Genomic DNA, 9164 nt, shown 5'->3' on the forward strand with positions numbered 1-9164 from the left:
TCTGCAGGTGAGTTAACTGAGGCACGATTAATAATTGTAATCAGACACTTATGGAGTGCCGAGTGCTTTGTCTGGATTATTTATTGAATAACAGTGGCTTCTATTTATTGAATACTTACTATGCACAGATGCTGTTCTAAGTTCTGTACATACATGAACTCATTTGATCTCCATGAAAACCCTAAGAGGTAGCTGCATGAGAAAATGGGGCCCAAAAAAAGGTTAACAGGTCACCCAGGGCCAGAGCAGGGAAGGAGTGGATCTGGCATTCAAACCCTGTAGCCTGACTCAAGTGGCCTCCCACTGAAAAACCCTGCCCAAGCCACACAGTTAGTTACTAGTGGGGCTGGGGTTTGAACCCAGGCAGTCAGATTCCGGCGCCACTGGCAGAACCAGAGCTGGGGTACAGACCTTCTCCTCCAAATGCAAATAGGAAAGCTGCTTCTTCTACATCATGCAGTTTCCCTACATGGTCCTGGGAAGCAAGAACCCTGTTTCCCACTAGGAGAGGCTTCCCCTGAGTGCCCTCTAGGCTGGCCTTGGTCCACTGCTGACTGGGATCCCACAGGCAAGACCATCTCATTCAGGGTTCCATGTCAGGCCAACTTGGTGAGTAGATTCAAAACCAGTCTCTCCATCTTGACTTGTTTATTTTATCTCTCAAAATTTTTTGGAATACAGGCAGGAAAGTGGGGTTCTGTTTATTGAGCTCTTGGTGGCCTCAATATTTATACAACACCAACAACCAGAGTGGTATTAAAAACATTTTACATTCAGGATGGGACAGGGTGGAAATGGCCTGCATGGTGGTCCTAGAGGCCCACTGTTGTGCAGACGTTATTCCAGTAATTGCTGGATAGTGCAGGGTGCAAGAAGGTCCCGAGGGAAGGATCAGGAATACTGGAGTGGCCAAGGGACCTCCAGGAGGCTCAGGGAAACAAATGTTTTACCAGTATGGTTGAAGGTATTTCAGCATCCCAAGAACTGGTTGGCATGCCGGCTGAATATTGGATTGCATATGTCTTTTGAGGATATTTATTATCTCAGTTTACAGATTAGGAAACTAAGCTCCAGAGAAGTTAAGTAATTTGTTCAACAATTGTCTGATAGAGCCAGGACTCTTATCCTTCTGGCTGGCTTTGAAGCATGGGCTTTGGAGCAAAGTGTCCCCTAGATGAAGAGGAGTTTGTCACACTGAGCACTTCCTGGGGCCTTGCTTGTGTCCACACATGAAAGCTCACCCAGAGGAGGTTGCAGTAGACAGCTTCTGAGATGGTCCCCAATGATCCCTCCCTCCTGGTATTCCCACCTGTGTAATCTCTTCCCTTTGAGTCACTTGCCTATAACTAATTGAATACCTCAAAGCAAGGAGATGTCACTTCTATTATTATATTAAAAAGACTTTGACTACTGTCTTACTAGCAGACACTCCCTTGCTGGCTTTGATGAAGCAAGTTTGGGAGGGAGGCCCACATGACAAGGAATTGGAGGCATCCTTTAGCCAACAGTCAGCTGGGGACTGAGGCCTTCAGTCCATCATTCCAAAGGGAAGTGAATCCTGCTAACAACACATAAGTGAGCTTGGAAACAGATACTTCCTTAGTTAAGCCTTTAGACAAGGCCCCAGCCCTGACTGATGTCTCAGTTGTAGCCTTCTGAGAGAACCAGAAGCAGAGGACTCAGATAAGCCATTCCTCGATTCCAATGTACAGAAATTGTGAAATAATAAATATATGTTGCTTTAAGTCCCTAAGTCTGTGATAATTTGTTATGTGGCAATGGGTAACAAATACAGATGTATATCAAATAACATGAAAAACTATGGGAATTATCTAGGTAAGTTAAAGATTAAGATGCAACACTTTTAGTTTTAAACATCTTTGTAGAAGTCGCAAACACTATCTTTTCAAAGTGGCAAGCAGTTATCTGTCTTTAAATATTCCTCTGAGACAGAATATTCTTTGCTTGAGGGAAACTACCAAACTATTCATTAAATAAATGTTAAACCAGCTCAAGAGATCAGGCCATGGCAGGTTATGTTATTTGGGCCAAATACCTCCCACTGAATACAATACATTCTGGAATAGAAAAAGTTCTTAAAAGCATTTTAGTATGGAGATAACAGTACCAAGCTATCAGGTCAAAATTGCTGTGTAAGCAAGAACCTAGACATGTACACAGAATCTGGAAACCACTTTTTCCTTGAGGGTGTTTACTGATCCCAGTAAATTTGAACTTTCCTTTGACAGCATCATGAATTGGATGATGGGGGAAAGAAATAAAAGTCCAAGCCCATGAAAGTTGAAAGTATAATAGAAAATTTCTCCCACAATGTGCTGGAATTACCAAGGGCTACGTCCCTGGAGTAAGGGTGAACTAGATGTACATCTGTCCTACTGAGGGTTAGCGATTGGGGTTCTCACTGCCTGGGTGGTCCAAGGTTTAAGCTTTGAACTTGGTTTAAGGTAGCTCTGGAGGAACATGACACCTGAGAGAAGCAAGCGTAATCCTCTTTGGAGAAAACTGGATCTGAAATTACTGTTATAAATATTTTTTCAAGTATAATGAACAGCTCACAATAAAAGGTAATGTGGTATCAAAAGAAAACAAGGTACCATGATGAGAACCAGCAGAAAGAACAGACAAGAGAAGCAGATCTACAAATACTTTGACTACTGGAATAATCAGACAGAGAGAGATCCACTCTCTGTCTGATTATTCCAGGTGTATCCCCACAAAAAGTATACTTAGCATGCTTGAAGAAATAAGAGAGAAGCTTGAAAATATCTGCAGGAAACTTTCTAAAGTGACCTAACAGATCTTAAAAGAAACCAAATAGAACTTTTACAAATGAAGCATACAATAATCAAAAGTCAAAAGTTCAATGGCTGAGTATAACGGCAGATCAGACCAAACTAAAGAGAGAATTAGTGAAAAGGATATTAGCCGCAAGAAATCATATGGAATGCAACACAGAGAGACAAAACAATGGAAAAAGGAGAAGAAAGTATAAGAGATTCAGAAGATAGAATAAGAGCATCTAGTGTATGTTTAGTTGGAGTCCCAGAAGGAGACAAGACAGACTAGAACACAGACAATATATGAAGGAATAACAGCCAAGAATTTTCCAGAATTGATAAAAGACGCTAATCCACAGGTTAAAGTATAATAGAATAAATCCCTAGATGAATAGAGAAAACATACATCCATACTAGACATATCTTAGTAGAACTGCAGAAAACCAAAGACAAAGAAAAGAATCTTAAAAGTAGCTGGGGTCGGGGCCGGCCCAGTGGTGCAGTGGTTAAGTGTGCACGTTCTGCTTCCGTGGCCCAGGGTTCGCCAGTTCGGATCCCTGGTGTGGACATGGCACCGCTTGGCAAAAGCCATGCTGTGGTAGGTGTCCCACATATAAAGTAGAGGAAGATGGGCACAGATGTTAGCTCAGGGCCAGTCTTCCTCAGCAAAAAGAGGATTGGCAGCAGATGTTAGCTCAGGGCTAATCTTCCTCAAAAAAAAAAAAAAAGTAGCTGGGGTGAGGAGGAAAAAAAGGGATGTCCACACCAGTAATAATGGAATCTAGAAGGTAATCTAATACTTTCAACATGCTGGAAGAAAATAACTACCAATCTGGGCCTGGCCCCGTGGCCGAGTGGTTAAGTTTGCATGCTCCACTGCAGGCGGCCCATGGTTCGAATCCTGGGTGTGGACATGGCGCTGCTCATCAAACCACACTGAAGCAGTGTCCCATGTGCCACAACTAGAAGGACCCACAACGAAGAATATACAACTATGTACTGGGGGGCTTTGGGGAGAAAAAGGAAAAAAAATAAAATAAAATCTTAAAAAAAAAAAACAAAAAAAAGAAAATAACTGCCAATCTGGAATTCTGTACAGCGAAAATATTTTTATAGGAATAAGAGCAAAATAAAGACATTTTCTGATAAATAAAACCAGAAGGAATCTTCCAATGTTAGACCTGTGTCAGGGAATTCTGAAGGATGTGCTTCAGGCAGACAGCAAAACAATCCCAGATAGAAGGACTGAGATGAAGAGTAAATAGAGATCAAAGAAAGTGAGTGAATATCTGGGTAAATGTAAATGAACACGCACTGTATACAACAATAGTAATACTAATTCATGGGCTTTGAAATAACTAGAAAAATTGAAATATATAGCAATAGCATGTAAGCTGGAGGGGTAAGTGGAATTAAATTGTTATAGGTTGTTGTATTGTCTGGAAGTGGGATAAAGATACTGTTCAACTTTAGAATTTGATAAGAAGTTAACTCTGCATGTCGTAATTTCTAGGGTAATGATGATAAAAACAGGCCTCATAACTTCTAAGGTAATAAAGGGAAGAAAATGGAATGATAAAATTAATGAAGTCAAGTGATGGCAGAGAAGACAGAGAAAAACAAGCCTAGAGCAGCCAAGACGAAAGAAAATCACAAAAGAAATGGTAGATTTAAATTCAAATATGTCAGTAATTATGTTAAATGTAAATGCCCTAAATGCTCCTGTTAACAAAGATTTTAAGACTGTATAGTGTAACTCTACTCGGACCAGAGAGAAGAAACTAACTTGCCCAAGGTCCCCCTGGGAGTCAAGGCAGGGCCAGCAACCTCGTGGCCTGCTTCCTACCCCTGTGTTCTGTCAGCCCTACCCAATCCAATTCAACCCAGTCTATTTACATTGAACAGCCTGCTGTTTGTCAGACAGTGTCAGATTTTGGAAAATACAGATGAATAAATCAAGGTTTCTGTCCTCATGGCGTTTTCCTGAATGAGGAGAAAGTGTGTTTCAGCACGATTTCTTGAACACGTACTTCTTCAGGGGTTATGAACACACCGTATCTTCATGGTGGGGTGGTGGGGTAGTGACGGTTTCGAGGCTGTGTCTGTGAAAGGCCCTGCCTGTGTGCCTGAGTGTCCATCCAAGAGAGCCGGCGTGAAGACAGAGGAGATGGTGGGAGGAGGCACTTTTCTGAATGGAAATTCATCAATGTATTTCTGTCTGCTGCAGTTATCAGTGTTGCTATTTCAGTGAGTAATGGTGGAGCCGTCACCGGGCTCATGCCAGACGCCGGGAGTAGGGGCGCGGGGCCGTGATATGGCAGGGGTCCTCTTTGTCGTCAGAAAACATGAGCTCATGCCAAGGTTTCCGCAGGTCACCGAGATAGCACTGGCTCTCTGGAGACAGGCGTGACCCTCAGGTCGGCTCCTAGTCATTGAACTAAGTGGGCTCAGATAAGGGCCGGATAATGGTAGCCAAACTCCCACGGCCTCTTCAGGCCTCCCCCAGGGCCCTGAGGCCAGAGAGAGGGCAGGTCAGGGAGGGGCCAGTGGGAGGAGCCTGCTCTGAGCCCTCTGGAGATTGCCACAGGGGGATCCAGACCTCCTGAGGCTCATGGCCTACACCCTTGTCCATGCCCCCGCCTCCAGGCCAAACAGTTTTTAGGACAAACAGATGTCTAATGGGAAGACACTGGCCGCCACTGACTCCCGGTAAAATACCAAACTGGCAGCACTTCCTTCTCTGGACTTTTTCTTGTTTCATCAAATTTGCTGTATCTGTTGGCACATTTTAGTGAGTGGGGAAGTAGGAGACGCGTGCCTTCAGGGCCCTGCTGCGGATCTGGGGGCCAGGGTTAATTTGCAATGTGGTTTTAGAAAAAGCCAAGGCCTGATTGCAGTCTAAAGTTGAGAAGTTTCTGAACTTCTGGGCTCCCTGACCCTAAATTGGCCACCAACAAGTTTTAATCTCAGAAGCCTTCCTGGTATTTAACAAGCCACACCCACTTTACAAGTAAAATGAAATCTGTGTGCAACCAAGATGAGACGATGGTCATGTCCCCGGGCCTGCGAATCAACGGCTGCTACACAGTCACGTGGGACGGGTAGGAGGTGGATCCAGAGACAGGAGGGTCTTTGGAGATTGCCTCTGGGATGGCAAACACCAGGCCTGTACGCTGCCAGTTCCCCTCTATCACTTGTGGATTATGGAAACTCTTCTTTTCCTGCCCAGAGGAGCCCCCAGGGATCCTCTGTCAAAGGACCAGAGCTGGCGGGTGAGATGCAATGATTGCTCTCTCTGAAGGTGTCCAAGTCTCTGTTCTGCAGAGGGGGGCGCTGGGGCCCGGGGAGGGAGCCTGCCTGCCTGCCCAGCATGGCACAGCTGGTCAGTTGAGGCATCAGGACTAGAACGAGACCTCCTGCCTCTGCTCGGGGCCTTTCTCGACACCCCGGGTCTCACAAGCCTTCCCTCTAATCTGAGGTAGCATTGCTTACAGTGCTGCTCTTCCATTTTGAAAAATAAAGCTCCTGTATCTCGCACGTAGACCGTCTCAAACTGCAAATGAGAGTAAAAACATCCGGAAATCCCAAACCTTGCACTGAGAACCGAAAACCGTATTCCTCGATGGCTGGAACGCTAGCGACATCTACTGAAGTCTGCAGACACTGCACATGTGTGGGATAACCGGGCATCCCCCTCGTTCCAATACAGTTTACGGAAAAACTTTAAGCGCATGCAATTCTGTGTGTTATTTATGAATATGTGCAGATGTAGAAAAAGTATAAAATGTAATTGCAAATGATAAACATAACTTCAAAGTAGTAGTTACCTCTGGGGAGGGTAGGGATGGAAAGCATGGTAAAAACGTAATGATTTTTTTTTCCTTTAAAGAGATCTGAAGTCAATATGACAAAGTATCAACATCTATTAAATCCTGGGGGTGGTAATATTGGAGTTTGTTTTTATACACTTATCTCTATGTTTAAAATAATTTATAATAATAGTAATAATTATTATATTTATCATATAGTATATTTTATACTATCTATTTGTTATATGTTATATATTCATTATATATTGTATAATTACATTTATGTAAAGACAATAAAAAATACGAATGTAGGGGCCGGCCCTGCGGCCCAGTGGTTAAGGTTGCGTGCTCTGCTTCAGTGGCCCAGGGTTTCGCCGCTTCGAAATAATCCTGGGCACGGACATGGCACCGCTCGTCAGGCCATGCTGAGGTGGCATTCCACATACCACAACTAGAAGGACCCACAACTAAAAATACACAACTATGTACTGGGGGGGCTTTGGGAGAAAAAGGAAAATAAAATCTTTTAAAAAAAATACGAATGTAAAATTTGGGGTCCACACTCTTGGCCTTGTCGGCAGCAGGGCAATTTAAATAGCAAAAGTTGTTAATACCCACTGGCTGCTATTAGTATCATTGACAGATTTATCGGAGTTGATGCAAGTAACTGAACATCAACCAAAGTCTCATGGATGGGCTAAAGAGGAATGTACTCTTCAATCGAGGTGATAGAATGAAGATAATGTGTGCATTTGCTGGTTTGATACTGGACAGACTCATTTCTTTGCTCTTGTCGAAAAATGGTCCACTCCTCATAGGAAGTTGTGGTGGGGAACATCAGAGTGTTAACGACACCGAATCTTGGCTTTGCAAGCAAGAGCCCAAGCAGGTGGCTGAAGGAGGTGGTTAAAATGGATAATTGGTATTATTTGCAGATTAAGCTTGCAGCCTGGAAATGATCACAGACCACAATTTCCCACTGTTAGGTCTAGAACCCCGAAGCTGCCCACCAAAGGCAGCAGGGCTAGAGCAGGCCTCACCATATTTTGACAATTCTGGTTCACCTTCATATTTTTTTTACATATCCCAGTGCCTCTTGTATGATTATTTACATAATATATTTTTGATTAAGTAACTTCACTTTTGATTACCAGAGATTTGAATGTGATTAGCCTGTGTCCTGGGATTTTTTTTTTCTTTTTTTTAAAGATTGGCACCTGAGCTAACAACTGTTGCCAATCTTCTTTTTTTTTTTTTCTGTTTTATCTCCCCAAACCCCACCCCTGTACATAGTTGTATATCTTAGTTGCAGGTCCTTCATAGTTGTGGGATGTGGGACGCTGCCTCAACGTGGCCTGACGAGTGGTGCCATGTCCACGCCCAGGATGCGAACCCTGGGCCGCCGCAGCAGAGCGTGTGAACTTAACCACTTGGCCACGGAGCCGGCCCCATCCTGGGATTTTTAAAATGTCCCCAGTTGATTCTAATACGAGGCAAGGTGAAAACCACTTCTTCAAAGAAGGAAAGGGAGATCCCAAGCTTCAAGGGATGAAGAGGGAATTGAAAGCCAGAGTAGTTAGTGTGAGAGCCGATGCGGTGGGCCCTGGGTCTGAGTAGGGCAGCTTCTGACCAGAAAATGGGTCCCATTGGCTAGAGGCTTGGGTTTGAACACTTTCACGTGGACATGTGATGAGGCCCCAGACCTATAAGAAAGGAAAACGGGAACTGAGAGGCCTGCCTAAGTCAGGGCCCTTGGAAAGCTGCATGCTCAGTGAAGGGAGGACTAAAGCCCCACCCACTGGTGAGGGAGACTGTGCCTGGGGCACCAGGTGGAAAAAGCATCTCACAGAACAGCCCAAAACTCCAGCTGAGAAATTGACTTAAAAATCGGTTCCAAACAACCCAAATGTCCATACACGGATGAATGGATAAACAAAATGTGGCATGTACATACAATGGAATATTATTTAGCCATAAAAAGGAATGAAATTCTTTTTATTTATTTTTCAAATTGAGATATATTTGACATATAACACTATTAGTTTTAGGTGTACAAGGAATGAAATTCTGACACATGCTACAACATGGATGGACCTTGAAGATATTAAACTAAGTGAAATAAGCCAGTCACAAAAGGGCAGATATTCTATGAGTCCACTTATATGAGGTACGTAGAGTCATCAAATTCGTAGAGACGTAGGGTCAAATTCACAGAATGGTGGTTGCCAGGGGCTGAAGGGAGTTATTGTTTGGTGGGTGTAGAGTTTCAGTTTGGGAAGATGAAAAAGTTCTGGAGATAGCTGGTGGTGATGGTTGCACAACAATGTGAATGTGCTTAATGACACTGAACTGTGCACTTAAAAATGGTTAAAATGGTCCGTTTTATGTTATGTATATTTTACTGCAATAAAAACAATTAGTCCTAAGTTTATGATACCCTTGGAGTGTTTGGCAGAATCAAATAAAATGCTGCTTGGAGGAATAATACTCTTCCCAGAGTGTATGTGGTTCCCACAGTAGCGGAGCGAGACGAGGGGTGAGGGCTGAGTGAATCCTC

The 9164-nt window shown here is 43.6% G+C and overlaps 1 long non-coding RNA gene across 1 annotated transcript; it reads left to right on the forward strand.

The window, feature by feature from the left end:
• The first annotated feature begins 5932 nt into the window (after positions 1-5932).
• On the forward strand, positions 5933-6602 carry LOC139081521 (uncharacterized). Its single transcript, XR_011536675.1, has 2 exons — positions 5933-6070; positions 6293-6602. It is a non-coding gene; the product is annotated as an uncharacterized lncRNA (long non-coding RNA).
• Positions 6603-9164: the final 2562 nt, after the last annotated feature.

This window comes from Equus przewalskii, chromosome 2 (assembly GCF_037783145.1).
Source record: "Equus przewalskii isolate Varuska chromosome 2, EquPr2, whole genome shotgun sequence".
NCBI classification, from domain to species: Eukaryota; Metazoa; Chordata; class Mammalia; order Perissodactyla; family Equidae; genus Equus; species Equus przewalskii.